The sequence below is a fragment of the Heliangelus exortis genome, chromosome 26 (assembly GCF_036169615.1).
Source record: "Heliangelus exortis chromosome 26, bHelExo1.hap1, whole genome shotgun sequence".
Lineage (NCBI taxonomy): Eukaryota > Metazoa > Chordata > Aves > Apodiformes > Trochilidae > Heliangelus > Heliangelus exortis.
The window spans coordinates 2,910,019-2,934,386 of NC_092447.1; the positions used below are offsets into that span (position 1 = coordinate 2,910,019).

At 42.8% G+C, this 24,368-nt stretch overlaps 1 long non-coding RNA gene across 1 annotated transcript in view; it reads right to left on the reverse strand.

Annotated features, from left to right (window-relative positions):
* The window catches only part of LOC139807812 (uncharacterized), a 143,913-nt gene that overhangs the window by 83,138 nt on the left and 36,407 nt on the right, over positions 1-24,368 (reverse strand). The gene's annotated exons all lie outside the window — the stretch shown is intronic.

Consider the following 24,368-nt stretch of genomic DNA (forward strand, 5'->3'; position numbering starts at 1 on the left):
ACAATAAACAGCTGAACAACTTGTTTCCCACAGAGACACCTGTATTTTAGTAGCAGAGAAGAAATGATACATGCACACAAGTAGCTGTATTTGCTCTTTTTTTTTTTTTTTTTCCTGCAAAACACACTCATAGATATCCATATATGCACCAACATAAAATCCAGGCATAGATGTATGTATCTATCAAAGCCATTAAAATGAGGAGGAACTTTGATGTTGGACTCAGCATGATCTGAAAAAAATTGCTAATTACACCTCAGCAGAGCTGTGGGAATGAAGTGCAGGCTCTGTGCACAGCACTCCAGGCACAGAAAATGCAAAGATCTCTTTGGATGGAAGCTCAGGGCCAAGACTCTTCCCTCAAGATGCTTCCTCCCACCCATCACCTGCCCCCAAAAATGACCCTCCCACCTCTCCATTTGCTTCAATCTTGACCCTTTGCCTGAGCCTGTGCCACCCCACAATACTCACTCAGGATCACCACAACACCTGGCTACCTAATAATTACATTTTTTTGGTAACTGAAGTGCAAATCTATCTAAATAAGCCAGCAGGAGATGGCTGGGTGCTTTTGGCACTCTCATGAATGCTGACTCTTCAAGCAAAACATGTAAAAAAGACTAAGTAAACTAACAAGTTTCTAAACTCATTTGTTTAGAATGACAGGTTGACAAACAGTGTTATTTTCTTTTTTTTTTCTTTTTTTTTTTTTTTTTTTCTGGTTTTTTTTTTTTTCTGTTTTTTTTTTTTTTCACAAACAGCTTTTTATACCTCATAACCCAAAATAAGCCCTGACCCAGCTGCAGTGCCATGTTAAACAGTAATTACTCTATATAAGGCTGACCAAATGGGAATATTTGTGGGCCAGTGGAATGAAATTATTTTAGGAGTTACACAAACTTTGTCTGGGAGTGGTGAGAGTAGCTGTGGGCACTGTGGTGTACCTAAGAAACAAGTGGACACAGGAGGGTTTTTTTTCTTCCTCTTCCAAGCCTTCCCTAAAGCTCACTAGGTGACATTAAATGGCATTCCCACATTTCTGCCCCAAGGGAAAAGGACAAAAATAAAGAAGTAGAAGTGAGATGAGTTTACCCCTCTGTAAAAGAGGCTTCACTGGACACATTTTGAGATTCTCCCTCAACCTGGCACCCTGTCCCACCTGCTAACCCACACCCAACAAAGCAGGACTCTTGGAATATTTCATTACACTGGGGAGAAAAAAAAGGAAAAAAATAATCAAGCTTCATTTCCAGCTCTTCCCCAGCACTCAGGCTGTTTCACCAGGAGCTACTGTGCAGCATCACCACTGGGATGTCCAGGAGCAGGGATTTTCCTGGCTAGGAACAGTCACCAGCTCCTCTTTTCCAACCCAACCATCCCACTGCACAAATGGTTCCTCACCACTTCACTGCCAAACCCTTCACAGAGGATGTCCTAATGGCAAGCTGGAACTTTTTGAAGTTCCTACTTTTTTTTTTTTTTAATACACACTGCAGAGTCATTTTTCATCCTGTCTAGACTAAGGATGTGCTCATTCTCCTGATCTTCTGGCAAGGTTTGGGGCCACTGTCTCTGTTCTGCTGCTCCTAAGAGAGGAAGAGCCCATAAATCCAAACCTCCTCACCTTCTCAGATATTCAGTTCATCATTTCCAATTCCTGATTTTGCAGCAGGTGAGGCAACACAGCCTGCAGAGAACAAAAGCCCTGGAACCTGGGGCATGTCCTGCCTTGTGGGAGGGTGGGGATGTCTTGGGGGAATCCTAGAAGAAGAGGCTGACAGAGACACCAGAGTGGCAATGCTCAGTTCAAAAAAGCTGCAAAAATTAGTGGCATGCCATTCTGGTGCAAGTGGCAGTTTTCCAGTTTCCAAAATATCCCTCCTCCTTATGTCATGGTGAAAGAGAGCAAAAATGGAAAGTGGTTTAGCAAGTAGGAACATTGCAATTCAAAATAGAATCCAAGAGGATTAAAGCAAATACCCAGACTGTTCTAACCTGTGTTTATGGCCCAAATACTGTACCAATTCCTGTTATTTTCAGGGGTTTCTTCCTGTGTTGTAACATTCTCTTTGGGATTAAACTTGGACCACGCAACATGTGACTCATCTGACTTCAAGTCCCTGGGCAGGTTTTTAGGTTTTTAGATGCAGGTTTTTAGATCCTTGTCACTGATAACCTGTGCTGGAGCCTCAGAGCCCAGTGCCCCATGTTCCAAGAGGTTTCTGCTGAAGGGGTACTAAGAAAATGACAGCACTGCCTAACACACTCTTTTCATCCTTAATTAAGGACTTCAAAAATAAGTCGATTTTCTGAGCAGGATGGTGGATGAAAAATAAGCTAAAAACTGGTTTTAATGATCTCAGAAAAAAGTTCATTTCTGTGTCAAGTAGGAGCATCAACATCAACAAATTAGGTCCCCTAATTTTACTGACACAGAAGATGGAAAGAGTTCTCTGATATGAATAAGTAGCAGTAAGAATTTCAAAACCATCCATCTCCATGTCCATGTAAGTTTTTTTCAATTAAAAAAAAACCTTTTGCACAGTTTGACCCAATGCCAAGTGAAGCTGAAAGACTTAAAAAAAAACAAGCACAAAAAATGGACTTCAGCTTGAACCCTGGGTTCATACGAATGAAGCACTTATGTTACACTAAAAACATGGCTTAAGTATCCATTTTTAACTACCAACTGAATTGAAAACATTAACTCACACAAATCAATATTCCCTAAACAATAATTTTCCTCGAGAACATTTCTTCTTCTTTTGAACATAAACTCTTACCTAACATAACCCATTTAAAGTATTGTATCAGCAGAGTTCAGCAATTAGCTCTGTAATTTGTTTGCCTTGAGAGTATGGAAGGTTACATAGTGAAATATAAAGTGTGTGCTATAGTGAATGAAAACCTCTCTTTTAACAACTATTATCTTTCAAAAAGCCTGGGATAAGGGCCAGATTACCAAAACAAAATCAAGCCAGCTATTAGAGTTGCACTTGTACATCCAAAGTCCCCTGTTATTTCATCTGAGTATCCACTTCCAGTGCATCTTCAGGGGTTTTCAAATGTAATTGTTTATACATCATAGCCACTGAACAGAAAAATCCAATCTGAGGAATAGAGAAGCAAGAAAATGGGTACAAAGCAAACAAAGAAACCCTTTTTTTTCTCTGTACTTTTTTGCCAGAGAGCCATAACCATCCACTGCAACACTCCAGGCGTGTGAACTATTCCACCATGCCTGCCATTCCAGCAAAGCTTGATTAAAGCTTTTACTACTAAGGTACTAATTAAATAAAAGCCCTGGCACAGACACCAGGTGAAGCAAAGCACACAGATACTGCCAGGGCAAATTGCACCAGTGTCAAATGGCAGTGACAGAGCTGGGAGGGCAGTGAGAAACCTGAAGTCCTTGCCTTACGTGTTGCCTTCTAGACCAGACAGCCTTTGATGCTGCCCCAGAGGGCAAAATGAGAAGGAAAAGCAGCTCCCAGAGAAGGGCTGGATCCTCAGCAGACCCAAAGCAGTGAACTGGGTCCTTTCCACTGCTGCTTTGCCATTTTACATCAGTGACCTATATAAAGAAAACTAGCTTGAAGCAGCTAAGCAATATAATCTTGATTTATTCCAAAGACATTCTATTCAATGCTGTCACTTCTCTTTTACGTGCCAGCATGCAGGCTCAGGAGACAGACACATTTGGATGCTCTCAGCTGGGAATCATCTTCTTGCAACACTCCTAGATGATGCACATACTGTCTCTATTTGTGCTCACCCTTTCAGATGGCACGGTGCCCACCAAACAAGCTGATTAGCACTTGCCCTGGGCTAGCAAGGCAAGGCAATGGCATGTTTAGATCAGCAAACTGCATAACAATATAAATGTCATCTATTCTACAAGAAGCTTTGGCAGCATTTGCATCATTACATGTGTGTGCCAAAAAGAAACCCAAAGATTTGCAAAAGAAAGACAGGCATGGGAATTGCCAGCCCTCCTGGTTGCCAAGAAGAGTACTGGGTGCCTCATTATCATCCCCAAGGACCATCTACTGGGTATCCCATTGTAATGCAAACGCTATTGGTACATATATCTCTCTATCTATATATCTCCTCTTTTTTTTTTAGCCAGGCTCATAAGCAGAAAAGGAACCACAAGCAGCAGGTCTGGCACAGTTCAAGGCATGATCTGTACACTTGCCCAGAAAAGATGGCATCTGGCCTGAACAGAACAGCCCTGGGTGGTCACTAAGTGGTTGTGCAACCTCCCAGCTGAGGGGGAAAGCTGGAGCAATCCCCAGCAGATACAATGGGATAAGGATCCTGAATTTGGGACACGAGTGCACACCAGGTTTCCCATGGCCTGGCAGGGATGGTGGCTGCAGACCTGTGTGACAGTTCCTGCTGAGCAAATGTCAGTGCCATTATCCCAGTAAGCATCCATCTTTGTGGTCTTCCCAAAAAAACCAAGGGCTGAAGGGGAAGGAAAGCTGATCCATGCCTCCTTGTCAGCAACAGGGACTTTCCAGGACTGCTGGGCTCAGCATTTCTGTGAGTGCTGCTGAATTCTTTAGCAGATGTGACAGGGTGCAGAAAGAGGAGATACAGAGAAGAAAAGATGTGTGAAAAAAAAAATAAAATCCTGTCAGACAAAGGTAGGAAAGGCACTTCTGAAGGTGAGCAGAGAAACATCACAGCCTGGGATGCTGAATGGAGTAACACACCAGGAACTGACTGCATTGGAGATACAGAAATAACAGGGCACTGAAACAAATTCAAGGAATGTACACTGAGTTTCCCAGGGCTTTCTCCATTCTTCTCACACACTAAGAACAGTGGCAGAGCTGAAGGTAAAAACCTTCAACCCTCCTCTGCTAATTAACCCAACAGCCTGAGGCAGAGCTCTGGAGTCAGCCAACAGATTCCTCCTAAAGCAAACCCAGGAGCTTTCTGCAGAATTCATAGGCATCCCAACCCAAATGCTTTATCCTGACTTCTCTTTAATGACTGCTATTTACTTTATCAGAGTTTCGTTTTCATGAGAAATATATAATCCACTTGAACTACCTCTTTCTCCATCCACTGTTCTCTGAGACACTGCTCCATTCCTCTTGTAACCTCATTGCATTTCAGTCTCATTTTACAAGTCTTTGGTTAATGGCAGAACCACAGCACAGACAGTAAGACTGCAGTGACTCTCCTAAGGAGATTTTTGCAAAGTGTCACTTAGCATTAGATTTCTATTGGAAAATGAAGTTTTTTTCCTCATGTTAATGAAAATTAGAGAAGATACTTCCTATTTCTAATATTAAAGTGAAGCCCTTAACTTTTCAAGACTCCTTAGTCATGCCCTTCTGCTACAGCACATCCCTCCTAAATTCATACTTCCAATACTTTCTGTTAATGATTTCTTTAACTTCTGAAAATAGAAATCAGTCTGAAACACTTTGGTTTGGTTAGCAGTATCCAGATGCATTAAACTTCCATTACATAAGAGGATTTGTACTTTAGAATAAAGTTTTCAGGAGGGAAATATTTACAAGATTATGAAATATGGCTGGGGGAAAAAAAAAAAAAAAAAAGAATGTTGGAACATATCCATCAATATTTCAGTATAAATTGTTGAAGCACCAGAATTACATGGTGCAATTACCTTCCAGAATGTATAGCTCCTAGCACTGATCTTTACATTTAGCAGAAAAGACAGTTTAATACTTAGTAAATGACTGCTAATTAAGATGTTGGGGAAAGTTCTGTCATAATTCAATGATGAAATTAAGGCACCTTGTGCATTTGTTTAAGAAGTCTCTGCTGCTCTGACTCTTAGCAGATTTTTAGGTGGCCTTTTACATGACATACTTGCCAACATAAAACTTTATACAAAGTCTTATTCTTTCTGACTCTTGACCAAAGACCCATTTGGGGCTCTCAACAGCCCATGAAATCTTTAACCCAGTCAGAGGGATTCAAGACAAGCCAGGCACCTTCCAAGAAAGCATGATGGAAAAGGACTTGGATTTGGGGGGTTTTGAGAAAAAACAATTAGAAACAACTCTGTAATTTGTCACAGTCATTAATATTTCATTTATTTGAGGGGGTTTTGGTGTTTTTTCCCCCGTTACGTTCTGCCTTTGCAGAAAGAGTTCCTAGTGGTCTATCCATGGATCCACCTATTTCCCAAAGTGGTTTTGAGGAATCAGTCTGGAGTTTTTAATCACACACAAGGTCCATTTCTGGCGTGTGTATTTAAGATGATAAACAGGGCAGGTTTTGCAATGGTAATGGGGGACATATGAAAAGCCCAAACAAAGAATCCCATTGACATCGCTGTGTTTTGGATCAGGCCCACTGTGAATCTGAAGACAGAATAAGAAGCAGGATGGCTATTCCCTTTCCAGTAAATATGCAAAGTTCTCTCCTCACATACAATGGAAACAGTTTTACCCTGGTGTAGATCATAGTCCATGGATAATCAGCCCCCTATTCACTTCCCCAGCTTTGCGGAAGCGTAATCAGGAAAGCATTATGAAGAAAAACCTGCCCTGCAGGGATAGACTTGCTTTAATAATGTTTATGACTTGTCCATATTGTATTTGTGTCTGGAAGTTGATTTCTGGGGTTTTCCCACCCTTCCCCCACTCTCTGCCCTAAAGACAATCTGCATCCTCCACCAGGGTACAGCAGGGACAGATGGACTCAAGGACTTTACCTCTCTGTACACTCAAGATCACATCCAGAAATGATGTTTGACATCCCCCAAGGCACAGGTTAAAGCTCACCTTCTCCTGGAGTGGTCTAAAAACAAGCTCATGCTTCACAAATGAACTGAAAGGGACTGAAAGTGCAACACCTATCCTGGGCAGCTGCTGACCTCCTGTCACACTTGTCTTGCAAACAGTCCAGATTCATGCCACAGAGAGCAATAATAAAAGAAAATTATTGAAGGCTTCCCCCGTATCTGCCAGGCTCACAATTTTTACTGAGCCTTACAAATGTGTCATCAATACCTGTTCTTTTAAAGCCATCAATCTTAATCACCTCAATCCATCATAGCAAACAAATCCCAGAGAGGAACCAATCTGCAGAGCAATTGCAGGAAGACAGGCTGTGAGAAAACCCAGGCAGAAATCTGCTTTGTCTGTGTCCTCTCAGACACATTCTGCAGGCAGAAATCTGCTGGGTTTGCTCTTGCTGTTTAATTCCATCCTCATTTCACTGCTGGCTTCTGCAAAAGCTGCCTCAAACTTCCCCATTTTCCAATGTTTTCAAGAGCCACTGAACATTGGAGCTTGATTTGGCTTGCATGGCAGATAAATGTGATGCCAGTCAAAGGCTGCACTGAAGCAAAATATTCAGGGGAGAATATAAATAGGAATTGAGAGGTGCTAGAAATTTCTTGGGGTTTTTTGCTATGTTTCTCTGTTGGCAAAGAGCTCTGACCCACACTAATGAATGGCTGATAACCAACCTATGAAAATTTGCAGGGACCACTAATTTTGGGGGTGCCTGCCTGCTTAGATCCTAAACTAACTGCTTCCAGGGGTGGCTTCAGACACAAAACCTTCAGACATGTCCCCATCCTGGGGGGCCACTGGCTTCTTCTGGACTCCTCAATGCTCAGCACTCAAAAGCAGAGCAGAGCTCATTTGAAGACAAACACCCCAAAATGAGACAAAGCCACCTTTACCATTTTTAGATCCAACCTGTGTGGAAGCACGGAGTAAACTTTACTTTACATTACTTTACTTCATTAAAATAATGAAGCTTGGGCTCCTCGAGCTCCTGTTCTGTGCCTCCTTCCAAACCCATCACATGAACACTGCAGAGCTTGACCTGCCCCAAGCAGAGGTTGCAACCAAAATGAGGAATAAAGATTTTGGTGATGGCCTTGGGGCAATTCCCTGGCTTCTGCAAGGAGATGTCACCTGCAGTGGCTCTGGTGACCTCAACATGCCCCATGTGCAGGTGGAGGGGAGCATCTCTGCACCTCGTGCCTCTCAGCTGCACTGGTCTTAAATCTTTGTCCTGTTTTCTAACCCCAAGGTTATTCTAAAAGACATAAAATAAACCAGAAAGTCATGTTTTCCCTCTCCTGTGCATCACTCAGCACCTACATTTGTCTACAAGAAAAGCCCTGAAAGCCACGAGGTTTCTTTTTTATTTACCTCTTTTATCTTTGCTTATTTTCTACGAAGAAAAGTAACCCAACCTTGGTTTAGTATAAACCTAGCAAGAAACAAAAACCCTCTTGAATTCCTCTTCATTATAAATGGATTGTCAATGTGTTAAATAAATCAGTGAAAATGGAAATCCAAAAATAAATAGCCATCCTGCTGTTGCTATGACAACTCAAATTTTTTACCTGGACAGAGATTTTATGTTTCACAGTTAGTAATCACTGAAAAGGAGGGTCACATTTTTTTAAAAAATCCTGGCACATTTCACCACCTACCCCCAACAGAAAAAAGGGATTATTTTGGTTACTTTTTAGCAAATGAAGGAAGATCAAAGAGAGGAGCTATTTTTCATTCCAGACAGGAGAGGGGAGATACACATACCACTTACAACACCACAGCTCAGAACATCTACTCAGCTCACAAAGGAGGGAGAGCACAGAATATTACAGCAGGATTTCAAAGGCTTTAATGTGGCCTTGCTATGCAAAAAGCACAGCATGTAGAGAGTAAGATTAACATAGCTTAAAACCATATTTTGGCTCACACATTCCAGTGATTTGCCTATGGTAAAACCCAACATCATCTCAGGATGTCAGCAGGGAGTAAACATTTTGCAACTTGTGCCATCATTCATGCCAGTGGAATGTGTGTCTCAATGACCCAGCAGTCATTTAATACACTGCCTAGTCCTTAAAATAGGAGGAATCAACCCAGTTCCTTCCAAATCCATGGCTGGGGAAGACCCAAAGCACTGAAGAATCAGAGCCACTCACTAAAGTGGAATTAAACTTCTGGGTGAGATCTGCCACGTGGGATGGGAAGAAATTCTCTCATCCTCTGGGATGCTGGAGGGAAATTCAGCAGAGAGGGAAGAGGAGACCCCAGGTGTTAGAGATCTTGGAGCTGGTTTCACCTGGGAATCCCTCAGAAAAGTCACATAAAGGGCTTTAACTTCATCCTACCCAAAGCTCCTTGTCTGGAGGCTGGGGGTGGATTCACTAAAGGGGTCAGAGCAGAAAACACCAGCATCTCTTGGCTGCTACACATTTGCAGCAAGTTCCTTCACCCCAGGAGGTAACAGTAAAAAAAAAAAAAAAAGTCCAAATTTCTAAACAGCTCCAGAATTCAAAACACAGCTAAAAAAAAAAAAATATCTTGAAAATAATGTCACCTTGGTATGTTTCCATTGGCCAATTTCTCCCTAAAAATGTTTACAGTAATAAGATGAATTTTCAAAACAACCTTGGCTTGACCAAAATATTTTCTTCAGCTTGAAACTTCCTCACTTCCAAAGAAACACTGAGAGCCAGGGGTAGGGAGGAAGCAGCACAGAACCAAGCTGAAACACCTCCATAAAACAGCATTTCCCACCAAAAAAAAAAAAACTTTTCGTCAGAAAACGTCTTGACCTGCATTAGGCAGAAGGAATGAAATCAAAATGAAGTAAAAATCCAGCCTAGTGGGAAAAAATAAATTAAATTAAATGCTCCCCAAATCAGATATGATATCCCCAAATCAGATACAATATCCCCAAATCTCCCAGAATCATCCACAACACATCTGGCCAGGACAGGTATATTTGACAACCAAATGTTTGCCCAGTTTCCTCACCCGTGTCTGCTCCTCCCAACCCAAGTCTGTACCCATTTACTTTTATTTTCTATCAATATGCACACACACATATGCACACACACTGGGATTCTGAAAGTGCTCTAAACAAATATGGGTGTTTGCATCCTGCCTTGCCCGAAAAGCAAAGCAGCCTGTTCAAGCAGCAGCCACTGAAAGCAAGCATTCAATTCTACTCAGAGGCTCGTTTTCCTCTAAATGGGCCTCTCAGACTCAGTGACAACTCTGAGCTGCCTGAGAAAAAAAAAAAAAAAAACAACACTGGAATAAGAAAAAAAAAAAAAAAAGGAACCTATTTTCCAGTGCAAAGTAATCCCTGTTCCATTTTCCATTGCCATGGCACCAGACATCCGTCTCTTTCTTTCATTGACCAGACGAGGTCCTCCTCAGCCCCTAGCTTCTTTTAGCAAAAAAAAAAAAGAAATGTTGTTTTGGGGGGTTTTTTTAGGTTTTTTTTTTGTTCATGTGTGTGCCTGAATTTGTTTCCTTCGTAGGAAAAGGAGTCATTAAAGTATTAGTTTAGGTTGATTGATTCTTCAGGGACAGAAGAGGGTTCTGGGGCTTTGTAATCTCTGCCATGATCTCCAAACAGAGGCTCTCCAGCATGATACAATATTGAAATTATAAAAGGAAGATTCAGGCTCAGAAAGCCAAGGAACAGTTTGCAGGCTGGAAGTCAAACCTCTGCCCAAGAGTCTGTGATTTCTTCAAGGTGGAGTGAGCATCAGTGAAACAGAGTATAATGTAATCTCTTTTTCTTTGAACTTGAGAGCAGTGCATACATGTGGTGTGATTCTGAAATGCCCTTTACCATGGCAGCAGCTGTGAACCTGGCTGCAGATTGCAGCAAAACAGGAGGAGAAAAGCAAAACACAATAACTGAGTCAGCTTAAAATGAAAAAGGCAAGGGGAAAAAAAAAAAATGAACAAAACACAATCTATGGCCAAAGAAATACCAGTGTAGAGGGAACCCAAACCACCTTAGCTCTGCCTGTATTTCTGTAAGGAAAGGCAACACATTTCCAGCTTCTTTGGGTAAAGAGAGTGGTGAAGCAGTGCTGGGTAATGACTCAGCATCTGTTGCTTTGTTTCAGTGGATTTTGGTGTTGGGTAAGTTTAAAAACACACCTCTGACTGCATCTGAAGCTGTGATTTGCCCCATATGTGGGGGACATTGCAGGTGCTCATTTTTTTCAGAAGCAACTCAGCACCTTGGGAGAATCAGGCTCTTTAGTGGCAAAAAAAGAAAACACCCCCCCAGCAGAACAGAGGCTTTGCTCTGAGGGGAAGGGAACCTGTGCTTACTGATGGGTGTTGTAGGGAAAACAAAAGAAAAATTCTCCCTCCCACAGAAGGCTACATCTTGGGCTGCAATTCCTGTGGCTTTTTATTAATGAATAATTCTAAATCACCACCCTGCGTGCCTTCCCTCCGACAAGAGGCCTGACAAGACAGATGGCTCAGAATTGCCTAATGCCACGCTTCACCTTTTTATTTCATAAAAAAAAAAAAAAAAAAATCAATTTTCCAGGGCATCTGCAGACCAGTGCAGGAGGAAGGAGAAAAAGGGAGCAAATGTAGATGCAGCTCACACACCAACTGAGCTGCTGCACACACCCCCTGGATTGATTCCCCGTGGCTCCTGCAGTCTGATCAATTTTGCATTCAGTGCAGCTCTGGAGTGAATTTATTACTCCTCGGAAACTTCCCAGCAGAAAAGGGAGCTGGATCCACTCTGGCAGAGCTGGGGTTTCAGTCAGACATCTCCTGCAGTCCCCCTGCAGCTTCTGACTCCTCCCTTGCTCCGGTGCTTCCCCCCAAGGTAAGAGGCCATACCATATACCATTATATATATAAATATATATATATATACACATACACACCATTATATAAAATAGCATTAGAGCCAAAGAGAAATCTGAAATTTCAAGGTAAAAAAAACCAGCTCTAAAGCCATGGGTAGACAACAGAATTTAGCAGCTTGTCCTTCTCCAGGCTGCAGCATCCTGAGTCCTTCTTTAGGCAGTGGTGTTGGCTGAGCCAAGTTCTCACTCCCTGCTGTCCCTCACCTGATCCCAAGCTCATCTTCCTCTCTCAGACATGCTGGGACACAACACAGTAGCCAGACCTCAGCTTTTTCCCTGAGAGGGCTGTCAGGCATTGGAATGGGTTTCCCAGGACAGTGGTGGAATCACCATCCCTGGAGGTATTTAAAAGGCATCTGGACCTGGTCCTTAAGGACATGGTTTAGTGCTTATGGTGTTGCCAAAGGTTGGACTGGATGAGCTTGGAGGTCTCTTCCAACCCAAACCATTCTGTGATTCTGGGACTGAAGACCAGCAGGTCCAACATCAAGGGTCAGTTACTGGCATCATGGCATTTCCCAGTCACTGTATGGCACTGGTGCCCCATTACCCCACAAATTTTGATACTTAGAGGGCCAGACACAGCAAGAGGAAAAGGGAGGAGGAGAAACACAGATAAAACACACAGCAACAAACCCAAGACACTCTGTGTCCCGATCATTTACCAATCTGCAGCCCATAGCCAATTCCTCCCACCCAAAGATCCAAAAGGATCCTTTTCTTGGACATGTGGGTGTGAAGTTACCTTGCAATGTTCTGGGTGCTTTGGCATTTACATCTCTCCCACTCCAGCAAGGAAAAGATGTCTCCCTGGGTTGACACAACTGTGAAACTGAGCTCTGTCTGACACTTCCATGTGTGATAGAAGCACATGGAGAAAACCAGAAGAAACTTTCTATGATTGGGCTTCATTTCAGGGTCAGGATTTCTAAGGCCCTAGGAAATAGAGGCTGTTTTTGTATTCCAGGAAAATCTGGGCTCTGGGAAGATTCTCTGGTTCATTTCACACACAACAGTGGTTTTAACATCCATGTTCACTTTTTTGCTCCATGTGCAACCAGAAATTACAGTAAAATTCAGCCCAGGAGGGAAGAAAGAAAAGACTGTTCACCTCATCACCCTCCCAGAAAAGGATGGATAACAGCAAGGAAATGCTGCTTCCTCAAGCTGGGGGTGGGGGAGCTTCATGTGCTCACCCTTCACTTTGAGTTCTCTCTTTCAGTTTAAACCCAGCCTGTAATTCAATGCCTTCCCCAGAAATATTTTCCTTCCTCCTTTAAAATGTCTGGGTAGAGGTTATGAACTCCAGGGTGATTTCTGCTGCAAAAAGGAAGAGGAGTATGATGGAGCAAGATGGCAGATGTCAGACAATTAGTCAGGAACATGTCTGTAGCTCAATGACCTTTATGATTACACTCAGTTGCTGGAAGATTAAGTTTGGATATGTATATAAAGTTGGCTGCTTATTCCTACCTCTGCTCTGAGCCAAAAAAAAAAAATAAATCTCAGTACTGACACCCATTGCAATACTCCAAACCCAGGAGTTTCAACCTTGATCTCCCTTTTCACTTTCCAACACTCCCATCCTGTGATGGATTTGCTCTTTACTCCCAAGACTGTCCCTGGCAGACAGAGCAGGCACCTGATGTCAACTTTTTTTGCCTGTTGTCTGCCTGTGCCTCACACAACCCCTCCTGAGGATGCTCCACGCCTGACCCTAACCTGCCCTCCACCCTTCAGGGTTTTTTATCCAGCCAAATCAAACTCCAAGCAGCACCAAATCCCAGTGGCAGCATTTTTACCTCGGCTTCTCATAGGAACAAAGGAGGACAGGAGGTGCCAGACAGGGGAGGACCAGAGCCTCCCATTGTCAGCCCTGCAAGAAACACTAAAAACAGAGGCAGAGCAAATCCAGCTCCACACCGACCCCAGCTCAGCTCCCTTAGCAAACGAGTTAGGCCGGGGTGAATCTGATCCACGGCAAAAATTCCATCCTCCTAGGTCATTCCAAAAAGCTCTTTCACCGGGATGAGGAAAACGATCCCCCCTGCAATGGGATTTGCCCAAGTCCTATTGTCTCTCCCAGTCTGCAACGCTGCCTGCCTGCCAGAAGAGGGGGATCACAGACAGTACTGACAGAAAGGGGACTTTAGCACCACAATCGGGTTCCCTTCAGCAAATTTTTTAATTAATTTAATTTTTCCCTTTCCCCCCGGTGACAGAAAATTAGTCGGAAAAAAAAAAAACCCAACAAAAAACCAACCCACCTCCTTTCCAAGAATGGGGAGTGACATGGGAACAAAGCTGCAGTCAGTGAGGTAAGGTGGTAACACAATGATTTATTGGGGGGGTAGTAGGAAAAGCGTGGGTTTGAGTTAAAATAAAGTAAAATAAACTAAAAAATATTAAAAAAAAAATAAATATTTTCGTTCCTGAGAGAAGTTAATAATGGAACAAAACCAAATAATAACCAAAGGCTTTTGAGCAGCTTTTATGGACCTGATTTAGGTTCCAAGCAAAAAATTGTAATGTATGCTGACAAACAGAGCCTGGCTGCAGTGAGCTAGTGCAGAAATCAAAGCTTTTCCTTCGTTTTTGGGAGAAATATAGCAATCTAGAACACGGAAGGAACTGAACAGAAACTTTACTAGCACCACCTGAAGTGGGGAAGAACCCAGTCCCTGGATTGTCCCAGATTTCACTTACCTCACAAGCAGTAAAATTCTTAAGATATAGCATTAGAGCCAAAGAGAAATCTGAAATGTCAAGGTAAAAAAACCAGCTCTAAAGCCATTGGTAGACAACAGAATTTAGCAGCTTGTCCTTCTCCAGGCTGAGTCCTTCTCTAGGCAGTGGTGTTGGCTGAGCCAAGTTCTCACTCCCTGCTGTCCCTCACCTGACCCCAAGCTCATCTTCCTCTCTCAAACATGCTGGGACACTGCATAATAAACAGATTCCAGCTTTTTCAAACCCCTCAGAAGCCTCCTCAGAAGATACTCCAGTGCCCTAAATGCACCTGGAGAATTGCAGTGCTATTGACAGAGAGGGCTCTCACTTTGGGTTCCAGTGATTTATCTTTTGGGATTGGGAGAGGGAAAATGCATAACTCAGCAGATGCTGGCAGAAGAGAGAAGTGGAACAGGCACCCAAATCCTCTGGGCTGCCACACAAATCCCTGCCACAGTCTGTAACTTTTTTCCCCATCCCTCCTAGCAGGTGGGTGCAATGCATCACCACACATTAAATGAACAAAAAAAAACTCTTCAGACATTGTGGTCCTGATCCTCTACTGATGCAAACCAAACCTCAAGAGGGCTGTATGCTGATTTAGCCAAGGTGGGGCTCAGGTTCTTCCCCAAAACACTAAAAAAAAAAATAGAATCTATTTTCCTGGCTCACAGAAGAAAGAAGGCAGCTTCAGAAAGAACCCAGCCAGACCCCCAGGGAGAAAAAAAAAAAATGCTAAAGCAAACCAGGCTCCTTCTGGTGTTCAGAGCAGACTGGGGGTTAGGAGGGGGGGTAAGTCTGGCCCAGGAAGGGCTGGGACCTGGGACCCCCCGGGCTGGACGGGGCACACCCTGAACAATTGGATGAGCAATCTTTGTCAGGAACAAAAGACATCTGGTGAGTAAACCAGGAATTGACTCAGAGCAAGGACAAAGCCAGACAGCATCACATGACAGCCCAGTCTGTTCCAGCAAGATGCCAGGGTCAACGGCAACTAATGCACCCAATAAGTCAAGAGGAATCAATAATGCTAAAGAACTCAGTGTCTTCTGGATGAGGCAAATCAGTGCAAATGCAGTTAAAATGCTGCAGCCTGAGAGCTGATTGAAGGCCACCGTGTGACAAGGCAGCCCTGGCAGCCTCAGGTTCCCACAGCTGCAGGAAAATGTCTTTCTAAGCTTGATCCATTCAGGAGGCAGGTGGATGTTTGTTATCCATCTTTTTTTTTTTTTCTGAGAGAGAGAGAGAGACCTAAAACGAGAGCACGGAGACCCTGGGTTTTTAGAAACACAGACATTGTGCCCACGCAAAGAAGCTGTTTAATAACAAACCTCCCCTTTCCAAACCACCCCCTCACCCTTCAAATATATTTTAGCTTTTAAGCACTGCCTGGGCAGTTGTTATGAGTACACTCAAAATAGGTGGAAAAAGAAACACAAGCCTCCCCAGATCATTCCCCTACTAACCAGCCAACAATACAGATGTTGCAAGTAGAAAAGGATGTGCCACGGGGAAAGCCTGAGCCTAAAATCTGGCAGGGTCCTTGTTCAAGTCCCCCAAATGCCATCATGCTCTGTTTCACTTCGGGTCAGGTCACTTAGCCCCCTCCCTGCCTCAGTTTCCCATTTGTAAGACAGGACACCACCCCCTCACTCTGCCTTTGGGATGCAAAATAGGGCACCCCCTGATATTCCAGTAATATGGGCCAGAGAGAACCTACATTTACATGAGAGGAATTATTAGATGGTTTAACCCAGTTATTAACAAATCATTTAATCAAAGTTAACCACAACTGAAGAAATTATCAAGCTCGTATTAGCTCATATTTCAACAGGTCCCTGTCTCTCCCCATGGCAGACCTGGCATGCAGATGATATTGATTCATCATTAGGCAAAATGGCTCATTTATTTCAATCTCTCTTTCTGAATTGGCAGGAGATATCCCAACTATTATCCTCAAAGGTAACACTAAGAACAAACATTCCCTCCTTACTTTGGATTGAAACTGGGACTCTATCCATCAGGGAAGCAAGCTCAGCTCCTCACTTAGTAACTTGTCTGCCCACCTGTAATTCAGCACAATGATTTCATCCCTGTATATTGAAAAAAAATGAATATTGATTTTCCCTTAATAAATCTCACAAAGCTGTGGAAAGATTACATGCCCCCTGGAAACGTTCTAAAAACTCTGAAATTCATTATGTTTCATACTTTGGGATTTTTTTGAAGCTAGTTTTTCCTTCTAAACCCACTTGCTCCAGTTGAGGAAGCTTGCAAAGTCCACAATACTTAAAAAGTTTCATTTTCTACTTTTTAACACTTCTTCTTTGCAGCTTTCTGGACTTGTTCAACAGCTGAGTCCACCCTGGCAATTCCTGGAACTGTAATGTGAATTTTATTGGTGGATGGCACAGCACTGCAGGGAAAACCACAATCCAAAATACATGAATGAATACTAACCAGTTCAACCCAAGAAATCCAGGAAAGGGAAATGCAGAGGGAAGGCACCACTCAGCAATCCACATCTAAGCAAGCAACTGAATAGAAGTGACCTGAATCAAAGAGCAACAAAAGAGCAGCACAGCCACCTTACCACTTTCCCTGGCATCTCCCTCTCAATCATCTAAATGGTTCATTTAACCTATTCCTAAGTGCCTCTGTGGAAGAAAATGCAAATTTTTATGCAAGTAAAAATGACTCATCACTTAAGCAGGAGGATCTGAACCTAAGTCAGCATTTAAGTTAAAAGTGAAACTGATAACTCAGATAAGTCAGAAAGCCAGGAGCAAAGATGAGTATACATCAAAGAGTGGTAGAAAAACCACATCTTTAACATGTTAATGAGTGCCAGAAAGTCATGTCTTGGCCTGACAGAATACACAGTTCAACACAGAGTCCTGCTACCATCACAGAAAGTAATACAGAAAACCAGCTTTATCCAACCTGCAGTTCAAAAAACCCTGCAAAAAAACCCCCAAAACCTCCTGCAAAGGCTGGAGTGCAGGGCAGGAGATCTCCCCCATCTGATTTCCCATTTCTCCATTAGTTCCACCCACCCCCAAACATCATGAAGCATGGCTGGGCTTGGCCATCCACACACCATTTTCTACCAGCTATTTCTAGCAAGTGGAATTCAGGACTTGCAGGTAGAGGAAGGCAGATGAAAGCTTCTCTGCACTCCAGACATAACAAAGCACAAAACACTGCATCCAGGCTTTTATACAGCAGGAGAAGAGATGGAATTAGGAATTAGGAAAGATAATACCACAGAGACCCCACCACTCCTTTGAGCTCTGTAAAGCAGCCAGGTGAAGCATTTCAGGATGAACAGGGCTAAGCGTGGATATGATTGTTATTATTTATTATATAACATCCCATACTGCTGCTTCAATTCACCCACAACCACCTCCTGGAGCACTGGCACTGTCACTCTGTTCTTATGTTGTCCTAGTTTTCCAGCTTTCTTCTATCCAGGTAAATATAGAGGCCCCATCTCTGAAGCAGCTGAGTACCTATTATATCCTGCTGGTTCTCCCTTGCACTTATCCTATTATGCTATTACAGCTGGTGTAGGGTCGTGTGTTTTCTGTTTTCTGACACAATATTGTGGGCCCAATTCCCCCCTCACTATTACACTATATAATAAGGGTGAGACACACAGGAGTGCTGGTAAGAGCCCTTCAGGTGGCAGGAGTCAGGGCTACAAAGGGTTGGGCTGCTCTCACTCACCAGGAACCAGGATCTGCTTATTCCCACGGATCCTGCTACTCCTTCCACTTATAGAGAAACTACCATTTTATATAAAAAGCCTTGTTTGCAGTTCCAAACAAGGGAAAGCTAAAGGAGGTGGTTTACCTGTGAGCACAGGTACAACATGCAGGAGGAATGAGCAGAGATTCAAGATGTGGTGACAGTGAAGGCTTCAGCCTTTCATCTCTGCCTGAACAAAATAGAGTGCAGGCAATAAGTGTGACCTGCAGAATTATCACACAGTTCCTGAGACCCATCCCATAAATATCCAGGGCTTATTATTGCTGTTAGGCCACATGTGGAAGGTACCAAGCATGACTGAGTGGTAATTTACTAAGCTCACCATCACCAGAGAGAAAAAAAAAAACTTTGAAAGCAATGGGAATTAATTCCCTCAAATTAATACCATCCTCTGAGCTGAAGCATATGTTATTTCCAAGAACAGTGTAGATTCCTAAATCTCTTTTTCAAATTGCTGCTCTTAGGGATTCAGCTATGGTCACAGAGAAAAGCTGCTGCAGGGCTACCCCACCCAGACCTCAGCTGCTTCAATTCCAAGCCTTGGCAACAAGAGCAAAGGTCCTGGACCAAGACTGACATCATGGACAAGGATTAATGAGCATATTTTTGTCCTATTTAAAACTACCAAATGATTGCCAAATAGCATAATTATCGATTAGTTAGGGCCTTTTTTTTCCGATATCTTTGGGGTTTTTTAATAAGGTCTATAATAAGAATATAAATTATATAATAAATATTATGCTGTAGTTGTATTCTCTCTTAAAGCTATAGCTACCCTGCTTATCAGAAAAAAAAAAAAAAAAAAAAAAAAAAAAAAAAAAAAAAAAAAAAAAAAAAAAAGGGACATAAAAGCCAATGAAGAGCAAATTCTGCTTTTGGGTTCCTTTTCTGACTTTTAAAACAGGCTCTTCTAATCTGTCTTCAGTGTCACTGATAGAGGGGAAAAAAACCAACAAGGCTAATTCTTAATTCTGAAGAATATAAAAGCTGCTGAGCCTAAGGGGACCAGAAGAGCATTAGAAGAAACTGTAAAAGGGAAGGAGGGAAATCTGTGGTACTCAGGGGCTTTTGGTGAAATCAGCACTATCCCTGAGCTCAGAGGATTATCTGCATTGAGATCATGCTATAAACTAAATAAAATAATATGAAAGTCCTTCATAATTTCAGTTAAGTTCTAAGTCAATTAACCACCATCTGTCAGGACCAGACTAAGTCAGGGAACAGGCTGAGGTGTTCTTCTATCTCTTCCTGGGAATGGTCTTGAGGACTAAATTAAAACATGGCTCAACTCTCTAGGAATCAGCTGAATCAGCTTCCATGAAGCTAAACCCTTCTCAGATAAGATTCTTAAGAGGAAAATAGCTTTTTTTTAGTAAAGACTGCCTGGATTTGACCAAGATTTGACTGCTGTAAAAGATATTAGATCTTGTGTTATTTCATGAAGTCCTCCTGGTGGCAGTGACCTGTGTAGAAAGCAGAGTCATTGCCCTCAGTCACCCCAGAAACCAGCTGTGTTTGGCCATGGTTCCAACCATCCCATTCTAGGTGAGGATGCAGCTCAACACTCTCAAGAATTTTTGCCACAAACTCTGCAAGCCTAGTGAAACACCACATCTGAAAAAAACTGGACCTTACAGGGATTTCCTATTTTTTTGCTTCTGGTTTGCACTTCTGGTCAGCATCAGTCAAGCTTTTCCTAAAGCCAAAATCTGTTCTAACCAAATGCACCAAGCTTTGAACTTCATTGAAACCATCCAGGGGGCATCAAGAACAGATTCATAACTTACATTAATTTCATAACTTGAGCATCTTGCTTTTGTTCAACAGGTCATGTGGCAAGCATAGCCATATAAACTGAAGAGCAAAATCTGCACTGCATTTTAACTGCAGGATTCAGTAAAAGCACAATGAAAAATGCAGTTATAAAACTCTTTGTTGGAAGAGCAGAGATTTTTAGACTTAACTACAGCAAATGCCAGTTTCCACAGCTATCCTGTCTCCTTTTGATTCTTTCTTTATTTTCCACTTCCTTACACTTTGGGAGTGCTGTGTGTCACTGGGATCCACTTTCCACAATATTCTATATCCCACTGTAACCACTCTAATATCCTTGTTTTATAGCTTGTAGTGGAATGTCCCACTGAACTGAAATGATGCTGAAATGAGAGACAAAGCAGTGACAGACAAGAATTAGGTTTACTGCTTCTACCTCCCTTGCAATAAAACCAGTCAGCATCATAATCAATGCCCAGCTTTATGGTGGCTTAGTTCAAGAAGACATCTAAAGTCACCTCTTCTTCTAGTCAGCCTCTAATGTCACAGAAACAGAATAATAGTAATAGTTCATAAGCTTTTGATCTCCAAATGTGCAGCCAAGGGCTTTTTAGCTTGCTAGTTTGTCATAGCTCCCTTGCCCAGCTACCCTGGGACTGCACCAGGACCCCCAAAGCTAACCCAATAATTCTTTACAGCCTGAGCTGTGGGGTCAAAGTCTGAGACCCAAGACAGACCCAGTTCCTCTGAGATTTGAGTGCTCAGGGGATGCTCAATACCCACCAACATCCCTATTGAGCTTCCTATGATGACTCCAGTGCTGGGCAGAATTATTATATCCAGGTCAATTATATCTTGACCTAGAGTTGGGGGACCTCAAGTAAGTCCCTATTAGTAGCACTGTGTCACAGGTCTGAGCTGACTCCACCAGACCTATTGCTCCTATGTATCCCAGTGCTGTTCCAGGGACTGAGATCAGCTCAGGACCTAAAAAATCCTAAAGCACATAATCAGCCAGGCTGGTCTTGCTCTGAGCATCTGAACTCACCCCTCTGCAGTTTGTTTTCTGTGTTATGTTTCTATATTTCTACATAGTCTACATGTTTGTTTTCTGTGTGTTTCTATACGTTTGTTCTGTATGTTTTCTATATGTGATCTCTATGTTCTCTATATGCTACCAGTGAGAGGAACAGGCAGCTGGTGGGTTCAGGGGACAGCTCCAGCTCATGAGGCAGAAAATTTGGTCCCTGGGGAGGCTGGCTGATCACCAGGCCAGACAAACTGGTATTTCTGTGAGCCTGCTTAAGTGCACCAAAGGGCAAGCCACAGGTCAGCAGCACTTATTAAGCTGCCAGGAAAAGGGGACACCCATCAGACACATACCAGTGGGTTACACCAGTGTGTTTGCAGAACCTCACATGGGCCTTCAGGAGCTTCAGCTGGACCTGAGCACAGCTCCACACGTGCAGAGGTATCTGCAGAATTCCAGATTACACCAGATGGATCTGTGCACGAAGGGAAAGATTGCTGGGGGATGTCTGGTTCAAATTGGAAGCAGCCCTGCTGCAATTCCTATTCCTGCAATTCCTCCACAGATCCTGTGAGGAGAGGCTGAGGGAGCTGGGGGTGTTGAGGCTGGAGAAGAGGAGGCTCAGGGGAGACCTCATCACTCTCTACAACTCCCTGAAAGGAGGTTGGAGCCAGGGGGGGTTGGGCTCTTTTCCCAGGCAACTCTCAGCAAGACAAGAGGGCACAAGAGGTCTCAAGTTGTGCCAGGGGAGGTTTAGGTTGGACATTAGAAAGAATTTCTTTACTGAGAGGGTGATCAGACATTGGAATGGGCTGCCCAGGGAAGGGGTGGATTCTCCATCCCTGGAGATATTTCCAAAGAGCCTGGATGTGGCACTCAGTGCCATGGGCTGGGAACCACGGGGGGAGTGGATCAAGGGTTGGACTTGATGATCTCTGAGGTCCCTTCCAACCCAGCCAGTTCTAGGATTCTATGAATTTATCACAGCTTGGTTGATAATGCCTAGAACTGAAATGGTAACATGCAGTCTGGGAAACTAACACTGTCATCTTGAGCCACAACAAGTTGATTTTCAAGCTCAGCACAATGAAGGTTTGTCACTGAGTCCCTTGGCTGGGCCACTCTTCTGAATGAGCTTTCTAAACAAGGAAGAAGCAGATGGCCATAAAGATCATTTACCAAGGTCTAGGTTTCTCTGCCACCTTTGGATCTGCTGGAGATTATTTGTTCTGCCAGAAATGAATGTTACCTGATAATTCAAAGAAGTGAGACATGCAGTAACTAAAAAGAAAAAAAAAAAATCTCAATAAGAGGTGCAAAATATGCAAATAGAAAAATGCATATTTATTAAATAAGCAGATAGTACAGTGTGACATTTGCACACAGGGCAGATTTCAGAACCCTCAGATATCAGAATACTCTCCAAAGAGGAAAAACAATAAATTAATCAGATACTTTACTGCACCCAAGCTTCTGACCCCTCCTTGTTCTATGATATCTCCCCAACACAGGTTGCAAAGGACCTCAGGAGGTCTCTAGTCCAACCTCAGGCTCCACACAGGGTCAGCTCTGAGCTCAAACCAAGTTACTCAGGGATTTATCCAGTCCCTCCTCCACCCTGTAGCTTTCAGCAGGACATAATCCTCCACTGGCAATCATCCCCACAGACTGATTTCCACTGCCCACTGCATCTTGCTGAATCTTAATGCCAAGCAGGCATTTTTCTGAGCTGCAGCTTGTACCTGAATTAATTTGTTTTTTTACCACTTACCTATTATTTGTAGAGAATTCAAAATGTATAACAAGGATAAATGAAATCACTTGACATTATGTCCTAACCCAAGCAGTTTATCAGCTTATTTCACAACAAAACAAGCAAAAAAAAAGAAAGTTAAATAAACGAGGGAAGAAGAACCATGGTCACAGTGAAAATATCATGCAGTTCATTTAGATTTATGCCCACTGTCCAGCTAATCTACCTCCAACCCTGACAAATATGTGGATCTATAAGAAGAATAAATCATTTCATGTGGTCAATACCAAAGAAGTGAGGTTTTAGGAGGGATTTACATCTTGAGAAGGTGATGACTTGGCAAAGACTGGGAGGATTTTCTAAGCACAGGTGGGAATATGAACCAAAGATGAATGTCAAGGTACAGATCACCAGCATAATGGAGGGAGATACAGCCAAAAACAAAACCTGAGGTAAAATTCTGGAGGAATAATTTGCTTGCAACTGGTTTATTGCTCTTTCAGCATTTAAACCTAACATAGGCACATTCTTTTGGCACTTGGGGCCAGATCACACCTGTGTTCAGTGTCCTTTTAGCTGATTATACTTTCCCTCAACACAGCATATTCTGTAGTCTCCTAATCTCACTCCCTTATCATTTTGCCAAGTGATACAGGATGAAGCTGGACAAGAGAGTGAAAACCTGTGAAGGATGGAAAAACAAATAACAGTGCAGAACTTGACTTTTGCTTTGACAAAAGCTTTGAGCAGGCCTCTGAACTCTTACAGAAATGTCTGCACATTCCATAGCAACTGAAAAAAGTAGAGCAGGACCTACAAGGTGATGAGTACCTTCCATCAGACTTCAGTCTGAAACCAAAGAAAAAAAAACTGCTGAAAAGGAACAAGTAGCAGGTGGAAACACAATCTGCCCATTGCCCTTTTTAAAGCTGTAACTCACACCCAGGTAAAGTCCTTCATCACAGCCCAAGAAAATGCAAAAAAACAAAGCAGTGTCCACAATTTTAAGCAGATGCTCAGCAGTGACTCCTCTTGTTCAGCAAAATGTATTCACATCTATCAAAGTGGGAACTCCACACATGGGCTGGAGAAAGCAGATGAGTAGATTCCAAGTGTACAAATAAAATGGAAGTTAGGCTGAAATTAATTTTCCTGTCACAATTGCCTGGTGGCAAACTGACATCCTGTAAAGCTGAAATGATGTTCTGAAATCTGCATTAAGGCTGATATTTGAGCATATGATGCTCTTCTGACAAAATATCAAAATACAGCAATTATCCTGAGCTAGAAAGAAAGCAACTATTATTAAAAAATTGTCTTCTCTCTCTTGCCAATATTGTCACATGGGAGTTTTCTGTTGTGCTAACACACTAATGGCTTTCAAAGTCCAGTTTTTTGTTAAACTCTGTCACATGTTTTCAATAAGAAAGAATGAAATCTGCCAGCACAAAACTGTGTCAACCTCAGGGAAGACCAGACTGAGCAGGACAGAGTCCCTGCCAGTTTTGCTCAAGAACTCCAACCTGCCTCCCATCCTGCCTTCAAAGCAGCTCTTCAATTAATGCTGAACACTGGGGCACTTTTCATCAGATAAGGGTCTGTCCCTTCACACTCTCTGCATTCAGAATCTTCCCAACAGATGTAGT